Here is a 22,754-nt window from a genome sequence, read left to right on the forward strand (position 1 = left end):
GGACCAGAGACACGAGCAGTTTTCTCATGTGTACACCCAGGCCATGCTACACATCATGAGCCCTATTTTCAGATTTCCTGTCTCCACAAGTTTCTAAAGAAGCAGCTTCCAACATGGACAAAGACAGGCCTGGATTTTAATCCTATCACAAGAGGTGTTTAAGCAAGTGGATTCTTGTGGGAATTCCCACTGCCCTGAGAGCATTTTGTAAGCTGCATGGCATAGTGGGTGCCACCCATTGAGTACATGTCTACATGCTGTCGGCACCATGCAGTAGCACAGCTGGTTGATGGCATTCAATCCATTAACCAGGAAACACATGATGCCACAGCCAAGATCAACATCTTCATGACCTACACACACAAACTCCTCCTACAGACTAGAAAAGCTGCATGGCAAGTGTAGTCAATTATCTAATTTAATTGAGGATTTATTTTTGTGGTTAAGTATAATTGATTAATGTATGATGGCTAGGTTAAAGTAGGATAGCAGCATCAGAGTATAAGAATGGGAAGTATGTAGGAGTGATGAGTGTATATTAGGTGTATAAGTAAAGTAAGGCTCTAATGCAAGGCTTGCTGGCTGCGGCCTGTAAGATTAAACCTTAACCATACTAAGCTTTAGGCCTAAGGATGGTTGATATCGGTAGGTTACCCAGGAATAACTCTGTGCCAGTAAAGTTACAGGAGTATTGTGAAGAATGTGCAAATGGGTAAGGTTTGGGAAGATATGCCCCAATGCACCTGTCTAGACCACAAGACACCCGATTGTAACATCTTCAGACATTCTGCAGTAACTGCAGGTTACCATGGGGACTTGTCTATGCATATGCTAATGAGACTAATGGGAATTAAAATGATCCCCTATGCAAAGCAGAACACCCCAAAGTTTATGGGGTGTGGAACTGCAAACAAGGAAAAAGGGTTGACACCCTTATACATATGTATGAGCCTTCGCAAGTATAAGCGTGTAAGCTGGCCTGTGTGGGGGAAGAAATGCATGGGGGAGTTGCCAAGATGACAATCAGGGGTGATGATGATGAAGTTGAGGAGAATAATGACTGACATTCTAGGGTGCCCCAGCAGGAGATGTGAGTAATGCCATCATAGTGCACAGTGTTTAGTGCTATCTGCTATTGTAGTTTAGTATTTGAGGGATTGCTTAATGAGTTTGTTAATAAAAAAGCTTATAATAAAGTGGAATTGTTTCTTGTATGCTCCTAGGGTCTCTTAATACTAATAATATTCCTGGTACTCAAGAGTCTGAATCTTTAACCAGTGCAGTCTAAGGTCAGTAATGAATACTCCCATCTATCTGAAAGGCTACACAGGACAGTTACAGCTGAAACAGCTGCTGAAAAATGTGCAAATATTTATCAATTGTACAGTTGTATGTTGTATAAGCTGGCTATGTAGATAAAGATTCAAATTCCCTTACAGTTCAGACAGTCTCAACAAAACTTGATGTGTGCACACATTAATACTAGACGTTTCAAAGTGTAATCATATTGCAGTGAGGATGACATGGTATGCATGGTCAAAAACTAGGCATTTCTAAAGAACATTTCAACTTTTTGGTGAAAAATGGAAAGCTGAAAATTTTCAGTTGAAAACCAAAAATGTTGATTCAGAAATCATAGTCTCATAGAAATGTAGGGCTGGAAGGGACCTTAAGTGGTCAAGTACAATGCCATGCACTGAGGCAGGACCAAATAAACACAGACCATCCCTGACAAAGATGTCCAGCCAGATCTTAAAAACCTCTCGTGATCGGGATTCCACAGCCTCCCTTGGAAGCCTGTTCCAGAGCTTCATTACCCTGAGAGCTAGAAAGTTTTCCCTAATATCTAATTTAAATCTCCCTTGCTGCAGATTAAAACAAATACTTCTTCTCCTAACTGGACACAGAGAGCAATTGATTATTATCCTCTTCATTAACACCATGGAAAACTGTTATCAGGTCCCCCCTCACTCTTTTCTCAAGACTAAACATGCCCAATTTTAAAACCTTTCCTCACACATCAGGTTTTCTAAATCTTTTATATTTTTATCATTTTTGTTGTTCTGCTCTGGATTCTCTCCAATTTATCGACATTTTTCCTAAAATGTGGCACCCAGAACAGGACACAGGACTTCAGCTAAGGCCTCACCAGTGCCAAGTAGAACAGGACAATTAGCTCCAGTGTCTCACTTACAACATTCCTGTTAATATACTCCAGAATGATATTAGCCTTTTTTGCAACTGCATCACTCTGCTGACTCATATTCAATTTGTGATCTACTATAACCTCCAGATCCTTTTCACCAGTACTACTGTCTAGCCAGTTATTTCCTATTTTGTAATTGTGCATTTGATTTTTCCTTCCTAAATGAAGTACTTTGCACTTGTCTTTACTGAATTTCATCATGTTGATTTCAGACTAATTCTCCAATTTGTCAAGGTTGTTTTGAATTCTAAACCTGTCCTCCAACATGCTTGCAAATTCTCCCAGTGTGGTGTCATCTGCAGATTTTATAAGCATACTTTTGACTCCATTATCCAAATCATTAATGAAAATATTGGCTATTACTGGACCCAAGACTGATCCTGCAAGACCCCACTAGCTGTGCCCTCCCAGTCTGAAAGCAAACCATTGATAACCACTGTTTAGTACAGTCTTTCACCCAGTTATAGCACCCACCTTATAGTATTTCACCTAGAGCATATTTCCTCAGTTGCTTATGAGAATGCTATGTAGGACTGTCAAAAGCCTTACTGCATCTCCCTGCAGTTGCAAGCTGTACCTCCACCTCTGTCTTTTTGTCTGCAGCCCCTCTCTTGCTTCAGGAGCTGCAGTGTCCTCTTCATGACTTGGCCCTCTGGCCAGGTCACTCAGCATCCCTCACTTCTGGGGTATAGTCCTTTAAAGTCTCTGTCAGTGACCCAAGCAGTCTTGCAGTTCACTGCTTCAATGATATCATTTCCCCAGAGGTGGATAAGGGAACCTGGGCCCACCCTCTCCTTTGGGTTCCAGTTCAGGGACCCTACAACATGCAGCTAAGGTCTCTTCAGTCCCCAGCCTTGCTGCTTACTCCCTGGGTTGCTTCCTATCCCACAGACTGTCTTCTCCATCCTGCTCTCTTCAGGGTATGTCCTGCCCCTAGGGCAGACCCCTAGGGTCCTACTCTTTCCTAGGTTCCCTCCTTCCCTCTCTGCTAAGTAGAGGGTGACCATAAACTTCCTCCCAGCCAGTCTTGCTCCTGCCAGATTCCTGGGTTTATACAGATACATTTTGTTTAGTCAAAAAAACAATTTTCCTTCAAAAACCAGTGTCAGTGAAAAATTTCCAACCAGCCCTATTGCATGGATTCCTGCCAACACTTGGCTGTAGCACATATTACCCTACATATGGCAAGACCAGAGTTCTCCTCTTCCTCTACGCCCTTCTCTTCCCAGATTAAAATCAATTGTATCAGGGCTCCACGTCAGCAGAGCCAGCCCAGGTGGCATTTCTAAGGCTGTGTCTATTTACTATGAATTGACCAATTGAAATTCACCTCATGTCCTTTCATAAAAGAGCTTCAGTCAATTGTCATGGGATAGAGAAAAGTTACAAGTGCACCTGGATCTGAAAGGAGTGATCAATAGTGAGTCCCAGTGGTTGCAGGGGAAATTAACTGAGAGTCAGTGTGGAAGCATCTCTGCACCCTCCTTAGTTTGCTGGCTGACACTCCTGTGGAGGTGCTATGGAGTTCCAGGTTTTCCACAGTTACAGGGAGGACTAGGATGTGTTGCAGTGGGGCACTTAATAAATGGAGGCACTTCCTCATCAAGGGGTTCTCTAGTTACTGCTTAAAGCCTGGCTGTCTGTGTCTGTCCCAGCATCAGCAGTGCATGAATCCTTCTCTCTAAAGGAGTAAAGGAAAACAAAGACACCCACCCCTGGAGGGAGCGGTGAATGAGTGGGGTGTGATGACGTGAGAATTTTCTGAAATGTTTGTATGAGTTCTGTGTGTGCTCCAGTTTCGCCTATAATTTGCATGGCTCCTGGGGTGTGCTAGGCTGAGGGAGAAGGACTAAGTCTGCTCTTACAGTTAGGTTAAGAGACATAGGTGGATGTGTGTCACTAGGTGTCTGAGCCCGAATGGGTGACAGTCATTAAAAAAAGGACTGGCTGAGAATGGCCCCATATCCATGGAAAATCCAAGAAGACAATGGCAAAGCCAATCCCCAGGACATTGACACCTAGCAACTAGTGACCCAGAGGAGATGGATTTCCCCAGCTCTCAGCAGGGAAGTTGAGCACAGACCCTAGTTTGAGAACAAAGGCCTGGGAAGTGTGGGGATAAAGAGCTGGCTTATCATAGAGTTGGAAGATACCTCAGGAGGTCATCTAGTCCAACTCCCTGCTGAAAATAGGACCTAATCCCCAACTAAATCATCCTAGCCAGGGCTTTGTGAAGCCTGACCTTAAAAACCTCTAACGAAGGAGATTCCACCACCTCGCTAGGTAACTCATTCCAGTGCTTCAGCATCCTCCTAGTGAAAAAGTTTTTTCTAATATCCAACCTAAACCTCTCCCATTACAACTTGAGACCATTACTCCTTCTTCTATCATCTGGTACCACTAAAAACAGTCTAGATCCATCCTCTTTGGAACCCCCTTTCAGGTACTTGAAAGCAGCTATCAAATCCCCACTCATTCTTCTCTTCTGCAGACTAAATAAGCCCAGTTCCCTCAGTCTCCCCTCATAAGTCATGTGCTCCAGCCTCCTAATCATTTTTGTTGCCCTCTTCTGGACTCTTTCCAATTTTTCCACATCCTTCTTGTACAGTGGGGCCCCAAACTGAACACAGTATTCCAGATGAGGCCTCGCCAGTGTTGAATAGAGGGGGATGATCACGTCACTCAGTCTGCTGGCAATGCTCCTACTTATACAGTCCAAAATGCTGTCAGCCTTCTTGACAACTAGAGCACACTGTTGACTCATATCTAGCTTCTCACCCACTGTAACTCCTAGATCCTTTTCTGCAGAACTGCTGCCTAGCCACTTGGTCCCCAGTCTGTAGCAGTGCATGGGATACTTCTGTCCTAACTTCAGGACTCTGCACTTGTCCTTGTTGAACCTCATTAGATTTCTTTTGGCGCAATCCTCCAATTTGTCTAGGTCCCTCTGTATCCTATCTCTACCCTTCAGTATATCTACTCCTCCTCCCAGTTTAGCGTCATCTGCAAACTTGCTGAGAGTACTGTCCATGCTGTCCTCCAGATCATTAATGAAGATATTGAACAAAACCAGCCCCAGGACCGACCCTTGATACCAGCTGCCAACGAGACATGGAGCCATTGATCACTACCTGTTGAGCCTGACAGTCTAGCCAGCTTTCTATCCACCTTATAGTCTGTTCATTCAGCCCATACCTCTTTAACTGTAAGAAGCTGCGGGCTCTCTCACCTGGGAACTGATGAAGGAGCTCAGAGAGAGAGACACACCCAGAGTCTGAACATGGGATTTGGTACAGCTTGGGTGGGCTCTGGACTAACCAGATTGGACAATACTGTAACCTTCATTTTCTCTTTTCTAACCTAAGAACTTCCAGATTCTGTGTGCCAGGTGACTAATAAATGGAGACTTTGTTTGGAGAAGGCTGCCAGTGTCACTGTAAGTACTCCCAGAGAGCCTGGTGCCCAGATGGCCCCAGTGCAAGCCTCTGGCTGAGCAGGAGTCGCTATAAGGCCCCACAGAGAGAGAAAGAGATCCCTGTTCATAGAATATCAGGGACCTTAAGAGCTGATGTAGTCCAACCCCTTGCTTAAAGCAGGGCCAATCCCCAGATAGATATTTACCCCACTTCCCTAAATAGCCACCTCAAGGATTGAACTCACAACCCTGGGTTTAGCAGGCTAATACTCAAACTCCTGAGCTATCCCTCCCACTTCACAGCCCTAGGTTTAGCAGGTCAATGCTCAAACTACTGAGCTATCCTCCCCGGTCATCTAGTTCAACCCCCTGCTCAAAGCAGGACCAATCTCCAGACAGATTTTTGCCCCAGATCCCTAAATGGCCCTAAATGTTGCCAAGGGGCCAGTCTTGGAGGCCATGGGCCTGCTCCAGTTGAACTGTGTGGGTCCTTGGAGCCCAATACATTGAAGGGGTCACTCCCAGGAGTCCAGTGACAGACTGGGGCATAAATCAGACCTGTGACTCCATGACAGCAAAAGTGGAAAATCAGAGAGGCAACTTGCAAAAGCTGCAGCAGGGAGGAGGCATAGCCCTGTCTCAGCACAGCAATGGAGCCCACTGCACAAAAAAGACTGTGAGAGAAGTTTAATTTAGGCAGCTGGCCCTGTTGGATCTGTAGATTTGAGTGAGTCCAGATGGCTTCAGCACAAAGATACAGATAAATGCCCTGATATTTGCCATGGGTGAAACTGTTGATATCCTGTGTGCCTTACCCAATACTGATGAGGAAAAGAAAGAATACTCCAAAGTTAAAGAGGCCTCTAATACCCTTTCATAGGCAGATAAGACTATTATGTAAGAAAGGGCCAAATTTAATAGGAGGTGCCAGGAACAAAGAGAAACAGACATGACCTTTATTATTGCAGTTCACAATCCTGCTAGAGATTGCAAATATGGAATGTTAAAAGAAGTTATACTAATAAAAGTAGTTGGTATAAGAGACACCAGTTTATCAGCACAGATTCAGTGAGACCCAGGTCTCACACTAGCAAGAGCTGCAGCAAAAGTGAGAATGCAAGCAACCATAAGGAAACAGCAATGTGACTTACATGCTAGCAGCAGAGGACTTGGACAATATTGACACAGTAAAGTGAGAAGATGCAAATGTGAAAGGAGCTGTCAGGCCAAATTTACAACTAAGAACAGTGCACAACTAGAGACTGGGAGACCAAAGAGCCTTAGTGGGAGCTTTTGAAAAGCTGTGGAAGATGTGGCAAGATACCAAGCCACTGCTGGCAAAAATGTCCAGCTAAAGAGGCAGAAAGTAGGAGATGCCACAAAATGGGATATTTTGCAATAGCATGCAGGTCTGCAGGAGTAGCAGGAGCAGTCCAAGAGGGAGAATTATCATTAGATGACAGTGATGACTATACTTCTTATGACTATATTCTCAATAGAACAGTCAAGACCTTGGTACACAAGCATGAATCTAAACAGTTGAAAACTTAAATTTAAAATTGATATTGGGACAGCAGTCCCTCCAATTAAAAAAAAAGAAAAGATTATAATCACTCCCATGATGGAGATCTGCAATGACCAAATAAGCATCTATGTGAGGCTAGTAACAATACATTGGATATTTGTGTCCAGTTCTTTTGGAAACTGGAGAAAGAATGGGACTATAAGTACTGTAGATGCCTATGGCTTAAGAAGAGTGCTCACACAAAAGTATCCAGAAGGGGACCAAAGACCTGTCGTATTCATAACAAGAAGACTCATAGAAATTGAGCAGCAGTATGTTCACGCAGAAAAGAAAGCTCTAGCAGTCACATGGGCCTGTGAACAGCTCAGTGCATATCTGCTTTGGCCTGAAATTTAACATAGAAAGAGACCATAAGCCCTTGGTGGCATCGTTGGGTATAAAACCAGCCAATGACTTTCCACCTAGGATTCCAAGAGTTTAACTCTGGCTGATGTGATTTTTCTTTCAACATTGAACACATGCCAGGGAAAGCACTTATAGTGGCAGACACTGGCTAGAGCCCCAGTTAAGCAGCCACCAAAGGAAGAGGAAAAGGCTTTAGAGATGGATGCCAAAGTCTCCACTGACTTTGACAATTGCTACCATTGTTGTGGCAGCAATTCCAGCATCTTCCAGCTGACTTCAGAAAATTAGAGACAAACCACTAAAGGATCAGACTTGCCAGAAATTGATGGAAGAAAACATTTGTTGTAATGTGCGTTGCTTGCCTGGACTACTCAAGACCTGAATGCTTGTGTAGGAGGAACTCTTTGAGTTGGCTTCTTAAATGCATTCATGCTGTTTCACATCTGATACTCCTTGATGAAACATAGGAGCCTTGTCTTATAATAGGCTTATTCAAAGTGATACAAGCTATGAAAGTGAGATCTTGGAAGAGTGTTGCCATTTTCATAATTTAATAAAAATGCTGTAATGATAAATAGTAATTAATAATAAATAGTGTGTAATAAGCATGTCATAAAAACAAATTTTATATTTCCAAGATCACTGCTTTTATAATTTATACTCAGGTAAAGGAGAAAATCCCTGGGAATATTCATTTTTAGGAGGGGCGTCGTGAGACTTGATATTTTAGTAAAAGGGGTTCACAGGTTGTTAAAGTTTGGGAACCACTGAAGAAGAGGAAACAGTAACTAGTGAAAGGAAGGGTCACTGATACAGAGCAAACTGAATCGCTTGGTAAACTGGGTGCAAGCAAAAAATGTGTTTTAAGAAGGCTAAAGTAAATTAGGGCTGTCAATTAATCAAAGATAACTCAAGCGATTAACTCAAAACAAATTAACTCGATTAAAACATTTAATTGCAATTAATCACAGTTTTAATCGCACTGTTACACAATAATACAATACCAACTGAAATTTATTATAAATATTTGTGGATGTTTTTCTACATTTTCAAATATATTGATTCAATTATAATATAGAATCCAAAGTGTACAGTGCTCACTTTATATTATTATTTTTGATTACAGATATTTGCACTGTAAAATGATAAACCAAAGAAACGGTATTTTTCAATTCACCTCATACAGCTACTGTAGTGCTGTCTCTTTATCATGAAAGTGCAACTTACAAATATAGATTTTTTTTGGTTACAGAACTGCACTCAAAACCAAAACAATGTAAAAGGTTAGAGCTTACAAGTCCACCCAGTGCTACTTCTTGTTCAGCCAATTGCTAAGACAAACAAGTTTGTTTACATTTACAGGAGATAATGCTACCCACTTCTTATTTATGTCACCAGAAAGTGAGAACAGGCATTCACATGGAACTGTTGTAGCCAACATTACAAGGTATTTACATGCCAGATGCACTAAACATTCGTATACCCCTTCATGCTTCGGCCACCATTCCAGAGGACAGGCTCCTCTGCTGGATGGGGATGGCACCATCCCTCCCTTGACCTCTCTGTCAGCAGAAGACCAGTTGTCCCCATTGAGAGGCCGGAGAAGTGCTTGGCAATGTCCAAACCCCTAAGCTCCAGGCTCCTGCAGGCCACTTCTCAGGCCATAGTATTGGCCCCTGGTTTATTGCCACAGCTCCAGAGAGGTCACCCTTAGCAGAGGGTGCAGGAGTGAGTACTGTTCCTTTCTGAAAGGAACATGGGGGCAGGGACTGGTGGTGGCTGGCAGAGGATGGCAGAGTACAGAACCTTCCTTAAGCATCCACTGGCACCCAGCAACATTTTCCCAGGCCAAGCCCAGCCATTGCCGAAGAGGGTCCTTGCTATTGGGTCACTGTGGGCCAGATTTGTCCAGGTGTTTAGGTGCCTAACAATGCAGACAGGCGCCTAGTAGGATTGCACAAAGTGTTTAGATGCCCAACCCCTGCTGAAATCAATGGCAACTGAGGGCCTAGGCACCATGGACAATCCCATTATGCATCCAGCGGCATCTTTAGACAGCTAAATACCTGCACAAATCTTGCCTGTATGTCTATGGCACATCCTGACCAGTCCTGTCCAGCCTGAAACCAGACAGCTGTCCCACTCTGACCCACTGCTCTCAGGCCAGGAACCAGTCTGGGGGAAGAGGCCGCATGTGGAGAGGCCAGGCCAGAGAGGTTGTGGGGCAGAAGGTGCAGGAGGTTTCCTGCCCAGTGGGATCTGGAATCAGTCTGCTAACTTCAGGTTTGTAGGCCAGGAGAGTGGGGGAGAGTGGGTGCAGGGAGAGGTTAAGGACAGGCACGGTCCACGAGTGGGGTGTGGCTGGGCTTACTGAATGAGTGGATGGAGATGACGGATGAGTTAACTCTGTAGAACGCTCCTCATGCTACCATAGGGTCAGGCCATTGCAGGGGGTCAAGGCCCTACTACCCTGGTATAAATGGGGGGAGGAGGGCTGGCTGAAGAGCATTCTCAGTGAGGAGTCTCCTTGGCTTTAAAAGCACTCCCTCCAGTCTTCTGGAGCTTGGACTTGGTGACCTACAGGACATACTTGAAGATCCATTTCCTCTCGAAGAGAAGGCCAGGCTATGGGATGGAGTTCAGGCTGGGGGAGAGGTTCATAAGGGGGTGGGAAGACAAGGCTGGATGAAGGGTAGGGAAACTCGGGTCGGGTGGCTGAGCAGGGATGGGGAGGCCAGGCTGGGAGGGGGTGGGAAGAGTAGGCTGGGGGGGAGGCCAGGCTAGGGAGGTAGCTGTGGGGGAAGTGTGAGGAGGGCATGCTGGCTGTGGGAGGTAGCGGAGTAGGGATGGGGAGGCCAGGTGGGGGGTGGGGAGATAGATGAGGGGGTGAGAAGGCCAGGCTGTGGGTGGGAAGGTGGTTGATGAGGGGTGGGGAGGCCAGGCTCGGTGTGGGAAGATGGCTGAGAGGGTGGGGAGGCCAGGCTAGATGGCTGTTTGGGGGTTAGGAGGTTGTAGCAGGAGGCATTCCTTCTTCCTGAAGCTCTATGGGGTTGCTTAGAAACACAAATTATATGTCAGACTGTGTAACACACTGGGGTACAGCAGGGCCATCACTGCATTTCAATCAATATATAGGGCTTGATGCAGCACGAGCAATCAAAGTCACGTTGAGCTTTTAGATCAGCTTAGACTGTTTAAGCATCTGCACTGCAAACCGTTTGAGCAGTTTAAAATTAAGCTGGTCTTTAGAGAAATCTAAGTAGTTTAAAATAGTCTAAGGGCTTAACTTTGTATCCAGTTTAAGTTGTTCATGGGGCTTAAAGCTGTGATGTACCACCAATCTTTTAAAAAGGGGCTCCCACAAAAATTGTACTCATACCCTGTGATACAGCCTCTCTATCAAGGTATGCATGCTTACAAAGGGGGAGTGTGTCTGTCTTTTTGCTGTGGGGGTTATCCATCTATCCTTCTATGTTGTCTATGTGCATGTTTTTGCCTGGCTGGCTGGGTGGGTGAGTGGGTGGGGCAGGGGCAGGGATTGGAGAAGTCATTTGTTTTACTTCAGAACCCGGGAGACAGAAAACAAACTGCTCCCGTGTCCTGGGCTTTGCTGGAAGCATTGGAACATTGTCCATGATAAATCTCGGGATACTGATGTCATAGTGGTTCATGTGTCCTCTGAGGGGGAATGGGCCGTTTCTTTCATTCATACCATTGGTGCAGTCTGAGCCAGGCCAAATGCAAAGCCTTGACTTTGGGATCCATTGTTGTGAGCCCCAGTTGGGGGAGAAAGGGTCCCCACAGGAGCTCATAGACTCATAGACTTTAAGGTCAGAAGGGACCATTATGATCATCTAGTCTGACCTCCTGCACAATGCAGGCCACAGAATCTCACCCACCCACTCCTGTAACAAACCCCTAACCTATGTCTGAGATATTGAAGTCCTCAAATTGTGTTTTAAAGACCTCAAGGTGCAGAGGTCTTTAAAACACCTCTGGGTGTTTAAACACCTTGGGTTTAAAACACCCAAGCTGGGGCATCGTTGCAGCTCTCCCTTCAGTTTGATGGTAGAATTTGAGCAAGAGGTGCGTGGGAGCCCCGGAAGCTCCCCTCCAGCACAGCACAGGCTACAAGAGGCTTAAGACACCTTAACTCCACATAGTGATCGATCTAGTATGGACGCAATAAAATCAATCCCCAATCGCTCTGCTGTCGACTCTGGAACTCCACCACGGCGAGAGGCAGAAGTGGAGTTGACGGGGGAGCGGCAGCAGTCAACTTGCCACCGTCCTCACAGCCAGGTAAATCGCGTAGCTGAAATTGTGTATCTTAGGTCGACACACCCTCACCCAATGTAGAGCTAACCTCAGTCTCATACTGTGCTAGGGCCTTAAGGCAGTTTAAGTCCTAATGCCGCTTTCAGGGCTTTAAAACGTATACAGCTTTAAGGTGTCTGAAACACATACATGCCTATCTTTCACTTAGCATCTGTGCAGCCACGATGGTGCTGTTTCCATAGGACCAGGCCTAGCATCTGGAAGGTTGCTGGTACACAGGACATTAACCTAGTGTAGCTTAAAACTTGTTTGCTCTGATGTACTATATTCAAAGCCCAGTAGTTAGTCAAAGCTCTGCCTTTTGGAGTGCTGGGTTCAGTGTTTGGGCTACAGAGAAATAAATCTGCACTGAAGCATGGCACAGAGTGTGCGCAGGACATTGCCTGTAAGGACAGTTCTACAGTGGGCCTCTGGGGCCTGCACACAAAGCAAACCCAGCCACTCCAGAGTGTGATGGCAAATCAAGCCATTTGATTCAGTAAGCTTGGAGCACCTGATCCTCTGAAGGTACAGTGGCTAACAGACCCACCCCGAAGACCCTTCGCAGTCACTGACACACAGAAGAAAACTCGGCAGCTGAAACCAGTGCCTCCCCAGTCTCTGCCCGCTTAGAGACAGCAACTGAGCCTTGCAGTGAGCCTCTGGACTGATAGACTAGGCCTGTTTCCAAGCAGCGGGCCCTCTAGGGAATGCCTGTGTGGGACTCCAGCTCAGCCCCTTGATCTCAGCTGTCCCCACATGGCCTGTGGACAGGCCTCTCACAGAGAATTAGGTTCCAAGCCCAGTTCCAGATCAAACCTGCACCTTCCATTCTACCAAGCGCTGCTCTGAATGCATGGCCAGTGTGTATTCATGGGAGGAGACATCCTGCAGCAGGCGGGCTGCTGACTGTACACTCACTTCCCTTTCAAGAATGACTTAGGGGCAGTCCTATGTGGAGCAGGAGATCAACTGGAGGAAGCACAGGTATGGGCAACAGTTCCTTCCCAAAGAAACCAGCGCAGGCTCCTGGAGGCAGGCAGATGGGCACAAGCTGGCCTGGTATAGCCACTACCTGCTCCCTGAATAGCAGCTGGAAACCTGAGTGGTGGGAGTTCACCCAGTCAGGGGCCACTATTTAGCTTTTGTTATTTTAATCACAGAGAGGCCTGTGACCAGTAACATAGGCTTTTCATTGCCCCTTATTCACTCAGCCTTCTGGTGACCTTGCGTGTGACTGTTCAATGTCTAATCAGGGGGAGAGAAGACAACAAGAACTTCTGATACTCCTGCTCTAGGGAGACCTAGGCCACTCCTCTGGGGCTGACTACCAGAGCATCATGATTGGCTCCTGTGGTGGAGTGAGGGAGTTTTCTTATTTTTGTAATGGTTTGCATGAAGAATGTGGGTGACTCAGTTTCCTTGTGTGTTGTGTGTTTAATGAGGTGGTGGGAGAAGGGATTTGTTGTTGAAGAGGATCAGTTGTGGCCTTGTCTAGCAGGTGGGACCCCAGAAAATGGCCTGGTTACTGTGGGACTTAACAACCAATGACCCAGAGGCCAATCCAGCTTGGAAGCCAGCCATTTCGGCCCAGTGGGAGGAAAAAGGAGCTGAGGAGAGAGGGCCTCAGTGATCTGGAAGTCAGCCACAGATGCTTCTGGCCAGTGGGAACAAAGGACAAAAGAGAGAAGGCCCAAGTTATCTGTATACCCAGGAAATAAGACAAAGAACAGAGGAGGGGCTTTTTGGGGGAAGATGATAAAACGGGGTTGGGTGGAAGGAGGGGGTTTTGGGACTGGGGCCGAAGAGCAGTCTGAGCTCATCTGGACTGGTACAGGCCCAGCTGGACTGTGCTGAGACTTTCTAGGATTGAAGGCCCTGAAAACTCCCTGTGCTGTGTTCAGATGTACAATAAACCCTCCCGTTTTAGCTTGCTGAGAGTCACTGCAGTCTAGAGATTAGGATTGCATTGTTCCTTCTGGTGTGGAGGACCTGAGGGTCCACAGTGAGTGGATTCTCTGGAGGGGCCCATGGCAAGATACAGGTGTGCTGAGAGCTCAGAGGTACAGTTCCAGGAGGCAGTGAAGCTCAGGGCTTAACACCCGAGAGACAATGTGACCCCTGAGAAGAGCTGTCACACAGAAGAGGGTTCCTCCCAGGGACTGTACAGAGTCAAGAAAGCATAGGTCCTGTGAATCCATGACAGCTTTTCTCCTCTTTCCTTCCACCTCAGCACTTTTCACAAGGGAAGTGGGGAGACTAGACATGATGGAACCCATGATTCTTTAGCAGCCTCTGACCTCAGTCCCATTGTGTCATCAGCACTAATCACATTGTGTCATAGGGAATCTCACAGATCATACATGACTGCAGGGAATTTGGAAGTGTGCTGAAAGAGAAGAATGTTCAAATGATCCACTGTCATAAACAGATAGTTAAGGGTTAATGCCTCTTTTACCTGTAAAGGGTTAAGAAGTTCACCTAGCCTAGCTGACACCTGACCAGAGGAACCAATGGGGGAACAAGATGTTTCAAAAGGAAGGAGGGAAGTTTGTTTTAGAGTCAGCTTCAGTTTCAGCCGGAGTGGAAAAGATCAAGGAACCAGCCTCTTATCAGAATAGTAAGTTTTAGAAAAGAATAAATAGGTTTATGTTTATTTTCCTTTGTGACTTTGTCTTTGTGCAATTAGAGGAATAATCAAATTGGGAATTTTTTTGTGTACTAAGTTTTGCCCAGGGGAACATCCTCTGTGTTTTGAATCTCTTGGCTGTGAGAGTAGCTGGTATGCTAATCTCTCCCAGAGGTTTTTTCTTTTTCCTTTCTTTAATAAAAAGTCTTATTTTTAAGAACCTGATTGATTTTTCCTTGTGTTAGACTCCAAGGGGATTGGATCTGGACTCACCAGAAATTGGTGAGGGAAAGGACTGGGGGTGGTTAAATACTCCTTGTGTTAAATCCAAGGGGTTGGATCAGTGTTCACCAGGAAATTGGTGAAGAAGTCTCTCAAGACCACCCAAGGAGGGAGTTAGTACTTGGGAGTGGTGGTAGCAAAACCAGATCTAAGCTGGTAATTCAGTTTAGGGGTTCACATGCAGGTCCTCATATCTGTACTCTAAAGTCCAGAGTAGGGGTGAAACCTATGACATCTGCTCAGAGATCCTTCTTATCTCCTGAGTGAAGGAAGAGAGAAGCAAAAGATTTTGGAAGTGAACCACTGGCTAGGTAAATGGTGTAAGGTAGAGGGAAAAAGCAAGCATGCATTTACTACAAAATCAAGATGTAGAGAACATAACTAATCAAGAACATGAAGACAACAATTTTTTAACTGCCTTTACACCAATGCTTAGGAGCCTGTGTAATAAACAGTATGACTTGCTCATTCATACTACTTGGTATTACTGAAACCTTTTGGGATGATTCACAACTGATGTGTTAAAATAAATGGTTATTACAACCTACTTAGGAAGGAACAAGTGGACAAAAGGGGAGGGGGAGTGGAACTCTGCCGAAAGTGACATTACCTTTCCCCTAATCAGCTCAGAAGAGAATAATCCTGAATGCGTATGGATCGATCTCTTGACAGCTAGAGCACAAGTGCTAGTTAGTGTCTTCTGGAGACCACCAAATCATATTAGGGAACAGGAGGACCAGCTCCTTACACACGCATCTATAATATGTAGGAAAAAAAGATGTGGTATCATGGGAGACTTCAATCTGTGACGTGCTGGAGGTCTCCTGTTGCCAGGGCTAAAATGTCCTCACCATTTCTAGATATTGTAGAAGACAATTTTCTAACTCAAAAAGTGTTGCATTCAAAACCGGGGAAATCAATATTAGACTTCATCTTGGCAGGTCAAGAGAAGATCAGGGTTGGAAGGGACCACAGGAGGTCATCTAGTCCAACCCTATGCCCAAAGCAGGACCAGTCCCCAACTAAATCATCCCAGCCAGGGCTTCCTCAACCCTGACCTTAAAAACCTCTAAGGAAGGAGATTCCACCACCTCCCTAGGTAACACATTCCAGTGTTTCACCACCTTCCTAGTGAAAAAGTTATCCCTAATATCCAACCTAAACATTCCCCACTGCAACTTGAGACCATTACTCCTTGTTCTGTCATCAGGTACCACTAAGAACAGTCTAGATCCATCCTCTTTAGAGCCCCCTTTCAGGTAATTGAAAGCAACTATCAAATCCCCACTCATTCTTCTCTTCTGCAGACTAAACAATCCCAGTTCCCTCAGCCTCTCCTCAGAAGTCATGTGCTCCAGCCACCTAATCATTGTTGTTGCCCTCTGCCCCTACTTATACAACCCAAAATGCTGTCAGCCTTCTTGGCAACAAGGGCACACTGTTGACTCATATCCAGCTTCTCGTTCACTGTAACCCCTCAGTCCTTTTCTGCAGAACTGCTGCCTAGCCACTTGGGCCCTAGTCTGTAGCAGTGCATCACATCCTTCCATCCTAAGTGCAGGACTCTTAATAATTAGTGGTGGCTTAGGTATAAGTGATCATAACTGGATCCCATTTGTGATGTGCAAGTAGAATAAAGTCCAAGCCAATTATATATATACTTGGTGCTTTAAAAAGCCCAGTTTCCCAAAGTGGAAAAAAATTATGAGCCCAATCAGTTCAGAAAGTGATATTTAAACAGAACAATGTGGATTTTAAGTAGGAATTGTTTACTAGGTTGCCAAAAAGCCACATGACACACATTAAGTGGATTAAAAACTGGCTAACAGACAGGTCTCAACACGTAATTGTAAATGGGAAATCATCTTGGAGCAGATGTGTTTCTAGTGGGATCCTGCAGGATTCTGTTCTTGGTGGCTCGATTCCATTTAACATTTTTATCAATGACTGGAAAAAATAAAATCACTGACAAAGTTTGTAGACAACTCAAATATCGAGAACGTTGTAAATAATGAAGAGGACAGGTCACTGATACAGAGCAATCTAGATGGCTTGGATAACTGGATGCTGGCAAATAATATGTGTTTTAATATGGCCAAATGTAAAGTAATATATCTAGAAACAAAGAACGCAGCCCCCTACTTACTAGATCCTTGGAAGCAGGTACTCTGAAAGAGATTTGGTGGTCATGGTGTATAGTCATTTGAACATGAGCTTCCAGTGTGATGCTGTGGCCAAAAGGGCCAATGTGATCATTGGGTGCATAAACAGGGATCTTGAGTAGGGGCAGGAAGGTTATATTACCTGTGTATTTGGCACTGTGTGCTTGCTATGGGCATTCTTTGTGCAGTTCTGGTGTCCAAAGTTCCAGAAGGATATTGATAAATCAGACAGGGTTCTGAGAAGAGCCATGAGAATGTTTCAAGGATTGGAAAACCTGCCTTATAGTGAATGACTCAAGGGCTCAAACTGTTTAGTTTAATGTAAACCTTCTGCCAGTCAGAGTTAGCAACAACAAGGGATGGGTTCAGTATCTAGGGGTTCCTTTTCAACAATACAACACAAAACCATCTTGATCCCTGACCCAGTTACCTGAGAAAATTACATACCACCCTCTGAGTGCCTCTAATAGGCAATACTTCTCCACTCATGAGCACAGAGTCTGAGTGTAGCAAGGAAACTTTTAATAAAAGGAGGGAAGTAACCCAGCATTAATTTGGGAAAATACCTCAAAAAGAGTTCATAAAGAGTAAGTTGGGCAGTGTCCTTTTCCCACAGGTTCTTAAGTCCAGCAACCAAAAGTCCCTTTAACATGCCCATCTCTTCCCTGCACCCCACTCACAGTTGTTGTCCTTGGTCAGTGCAGGCCCAGACTTCAGAGGTGCATCTGCAGATTTCACCTCCCACCCTCAGAGGCATCTTACTCACTCTACTGTCTAGGCACTCACTTGCCACTCCTCTTTGCAAGCCACCCTGCCAGCCACTTCACTCCTCTTCACCAGATACCTGTTCCACTCCCCTAGCTGCCTTACCAGCTGATTGCTAATCTGCTAGGATGTCTTCAGGTCCCACCATTTAACACAGTTCACAGTGATTTCAGCAGTTAGTAGGGTGCCTCTTACATCAGAAACAGTCCCAGTACAGATCTAAGACTTAGACCTTAATATCAGTTATTTTAGTTCTGCAGGACATAACAAGGCTCTCAAGTAAGTCCAATTTATGTCTTATTACAGGAGGCTCATCCCTTAATCCACACAAATACTTACCCCTATCCTCTCAACTCATTGGGCTTTGGAACCCATATCCCCTGCCTAACAAGTGACATTCAGTTGAAGGTGAGCCCCTCAAACAGGCTATGCCAAGCACAGTTCTGCTGCCCTTGATTCACACAACAAGGATAACACTTTGTTACTCCTACCCCAATAACAAGAAGACTGGGGATCCCACACTAGCCAAAAGTTATTATTTGGGCATGCAATCCCATCATGCTGAGCACCTAGGCAGGGTGGGTGTGCCCATGCAAAGAAGACCAGATCCTGAAATCCTCTTCCACAGCTCATCACTCCATGTCAGGGGAGAGCTTATTCAGACTCTGCTTACATTAACAAAGAGAAGGTTCAGGGTTGTTGATCACAGTCTTTAAGTACCTACACGGGGAACAGAAATTTGATAATAGAGGGCTCCTTAAGCTAGTACACAAGAGTATAATACAATCAAAAGGCTGAAAGTTTAAGCAAGACAATTTTAAACTAGAAATAATATGCAAATTTTTATCAGTGGGTTTTACTAAAAGGTACAGTGTAGTTCAAATAGGATTTAATTCAGGGAAGTCCTAAGACCTGTGTTATGCAGGAGGTGAGACTAGATGACCACAGTGGTCTGTCCTGGCCTTGGAATCTAGGAGTCTGTGAAAATAGAGGAAACTACACTTCCACCAAGTGGCTTGACTTCTTCTGGTTGTGTTCTGAACTGTCTCCACCATCACATGCAACAGGAACCAAATGCCTGATGCTGCTAAGATTTCTTTAACATCTCATCACCCATGATTTAAGCCTTTGTGAATAAACTGGGAAAACAAGGTCATTCTTTGGGCTCACCTTGGTTGATTTTCAATGGTTCCATTATTCTGATGCTAGTGACTTCTTCATTTCTACTGTTGAACAGCTTTTAGGCACAAACTACTTTTTCCTAAGTAGCTAACGGAAACTTTCACAAAGTCTGGATTCTCTAACTGGAAAAAGGCTTGAAACAACTTTGAACTTCCTTATGTCACCACAAAACAATGGATAGCAAAAGACTTTGAAGAATGCAGGTGACATGCTAAATTTTTAATCCTCTGAGAAGAGAGAAGAAGATAGGAAGATTCTAACAAAAATACTAAGTTGCATATGTTATCTTAACTACCATTAATCATTGAAAAAAATTGCCAAGAGTTATGGTGGATTCTCCATCACTGGCAATTTTAAAATCAAGACTGGATATTTTTCTGAAAGATCTGCTCTAGTTCAAACAGGAATTATTTTGGAGAATCTATAACAAGAGGTCAGACTAGATGAGCTGTGGCCCCTTCTGGCCTTGGAATCTATTAATCTTTCCAGACAAGGACTGTGAGGGTACTGTAGCTGAAAATAAGCCCTGAAGTGGAGATTTTGACTGCAACTTTATCCAGTTGCTTTGTTTGCAAGCAGAATATGATACCTGATACTTCAAAGTGGCTGAAAAGAGCTCAGACAAATTCACAAGTCCAGTTATTCAAAATGGGATAATAGAAATCATAGCTTTTAGAGCTGAGGGATATTTCTGAGAAAATTTCTGGGAAATGGCATACAATTATGATAGCTGAAACAACTGACTTCTCCAACAAAGAGCAAGTGGTCTTATGCCTGCAATATGTGGCTGATGACATGAATGTTCTCTGGTAATGAATTATATCAAAAAGTCCTCAACATGGTAGACAATCTATCCAAAACTCTGCAAGAGTCAGATGTTTCATCAACAGAAGGGTGGTCTTTGATGAAATTGACACTTAATTCACTGCAGTTCATCTGATCGGATTTAAAAGTACAACTTATTCTGGGAGCAAATGCACCCAAAGGTTTAAATTTGGAGCTAGGAAGAAAAAAAAAATTCTCAATAAAATACAAATAGACACAAGTGAACCCAGCTATCCAAAGTCAGAAAAAGAATTTTGTAAGTACCCTTGTTTTGAAGCAACTGATTATCCACTACTGAATCACGATCTTAAGAGAAAGGCTGCAATATTGTTCAAAACCTTGAAACTCTCATAACAGTGCCACACATAACAGAAATGCTAGCTCAAGCCAGGCTACAGGTGTGCAGTTCCAATTTAAAGCATGATCAACAGATTACTCAGCTGCTTCTGTTACAGGCCAATTGCGAACTTACTGAAAGATCACTGAAGGCAGTTCAGAAATATGTTTGCTCAGCCAAACTGAATGCCAGCTGTTTTTGAAGTGGTGAAGGTGATAAAAATGATTTTGGTGTTACCATAACCAATGCTGTAAGTGAACATAGTTTTAATGCTCTATGTTGTATTAAAACCTGGTTTTGATCCACAATGGGGAAATCACAAGTCAGGTGCTATATGATTTTACTTGTACACAAGGACAAAACTGATGACTTGCAGCTTATAAATGTTGCAGAATAATTCATTTCAACTAACCCAGGATGAAGTTCATTGTTTGGAACCTTTTCAGATGAGTAAGTCGTTCTTTTTACTCTTGTTTTAAAAGTAATGCTTAAATGAATACCTTTATATTAGTGAAATGAGTGAGTGAAATGAGCTTCTGTTCCAAATTCATTGTTTTCTTTATATATTAATGCAATCACTAAATGGTGTGTGAAAGCACCCCAAGGTCCCAGATGTCTGTGCCCAAGCTAATAAAAACGTTCTGAATGACTATCAGCATCCCATAAAAGCTCTGCAAAACTGACACAGCTGAGAGCAATGTCAGAGGAGCAAGCATTGTTCATGACCCTTTAACAGTTGCAGAGATGCCATTGACCTAGTAGGAGCAGCTGGCCTGCTCCGTGCTTTGGAAAAACAGACATCACTGCATCAGTTATTCTCTGTGGATGTGTTCAAACTACTTTGCAACCATAAGGGCTAGAAACATGCAGCCTAATTTACAAATACGCCCTCTAATCTGGGGGGCCTCCAATTCTGGGTGCCCAGCCTCAGACACCCAGTACGGGGCCTGACTTCCAGAGATGCGCTCACAACTCCCTTTTACTCCAATTTGCTACATATGCAAAGCAACTTGTGGAAATGTGGCCATCATAGTTTTGAAATGGAGGTTGAGCTGGTGACACACAATCCTGTGGTGGTGTGAGGCAGATAGTTACCTTGTAACCTGGGATTGGTTGTTCAAGGAGTTACAATCAGTGTGGGTTAGAAGTTCCTAGAATAAAGTAGATTGGTCCGCTGTATCGTGCTATTGTTTTTGTCCTACAAACAACATAAACATGCAACACCCGCAGACAGGATCTCACACCTTCATGCACAGAGAGAGATTCATGCCTATATAGCAACCCTACTTGAGCACCTGCATGACAGTACAGTCTTGGCTTACCCTGTCACTTACCTATTTTGTGCAGAAGCCCCTTCCTGTCCCAGTGCACATGATGGACAGTGCTCAGCGTGTCTGTGTATCCTCATCAATCTAACTGTGCCCTATACCTCAGTTCATGTGCATCATTCCAACCCTGCACACTGCTGCCTCAGTCCCTGAAGCGAAAGGGGCATGGATGCTCTTCACTCAAATCTTGTTCACTGTCAAGCTCTGCCCTATTCCCTGACCACACTGCCCACAGATGGTGATGCACCCTAGTGCACAGTTGGCACAAACTGAAGCCCCACTCATGTCCCTGTGAGTCCTACTTTGTGCTATCTCTGTCGACAGTGATGGGTGTCAAGCAGAATGAGGCAGGGAACCTGAGAAAAAGCAGGATGTGGTCACATGCTTAAAGCCTGCAGCCTGATTCGTCAGTGCTCTGTGACTGCTTCGTGCTGCTCCTGCAACACAACACAGCCGAGACCCAGTGCATTCAGCCAAGGAAGATTCCCTGTGTGCAGGGGGTCCGTGGGCACAGCAGGGCCACTGGAGCAGTTCCTATGACAATTAGGTGTAGCCATAGAGAAGGGGGCGTGGAGGTGGTGACCCAGCTGTCATAATGGCACCAGGGACCTTTGGTGAGCACTGAATTCAGGGTGCTCTGATTCACACAGGGGTCTGACTGGTGTCCAGGGGCTCCAGAATCCAGGATTGCAAAGGTGGTTTAAAGCTGCTATTGCATATACCCTTCTGCCTCTGCACAAGAGACTGAAGCCCACCACACTAACATATGCACCTGAGGACATCCACTGCAGACGCATGAGTCCTGCGTAATGTTGTAGCTCTTTGCTAATGACAATACATTACCAGAGAGGCTGCAGTTACACCGGACTACTCACAGGCACACGCAGTCCTGCGCACAGAACAGAAGGCCCCATGTCACAGTCCCTCCCTGTTCAGCAAGATATATTCCAGGGACTTAAGCACATGCCTAAAGTTAAGCATGTGCTTACCTGATAGGCATGTTGTTAAATTGCTTTTCTAAATAAGGGCCCCAAAAGATGAGGTTTTCATACTAATACCCCAATGTACATTGATACCTGCCATATACACATCCAGTTACAGCCCTAGAGGTACACATACACAAACACAGACATACTTTCTTGCCTATGCTTGTACAGATATGAACTTACACCTACACAAACACACACAGTGAGATGTACACTCCCCCCCTCTTCTCCCCATTCACTCCTGCCTTTGCATACACAACCACAGATGTACTTGCTAGGGTTGCCAACTCTGACTGAAGCTATTCTGGGAGATTTTTTTCCCCAAGATGTCATAATGTAATTAAAAAAAAATCCTACTAAAATCTCCTGTATTGCTTTCAATAGTCACAG

Source organism: Chelonoidis abingdonii, chromosome 7 (assembly GCF_003597395.2).
Source record: "Chelonoidis abingdonii isolate Lonesome George chromosome 7, CheloAbing_2.0, whole genome shotgun sequence".
Lineage (NCBI taxonomy): Eukaryota > Metazoa > Chordata > Testudines > Testudinidae > Chelonoidis > Chelonoidis abingdonii.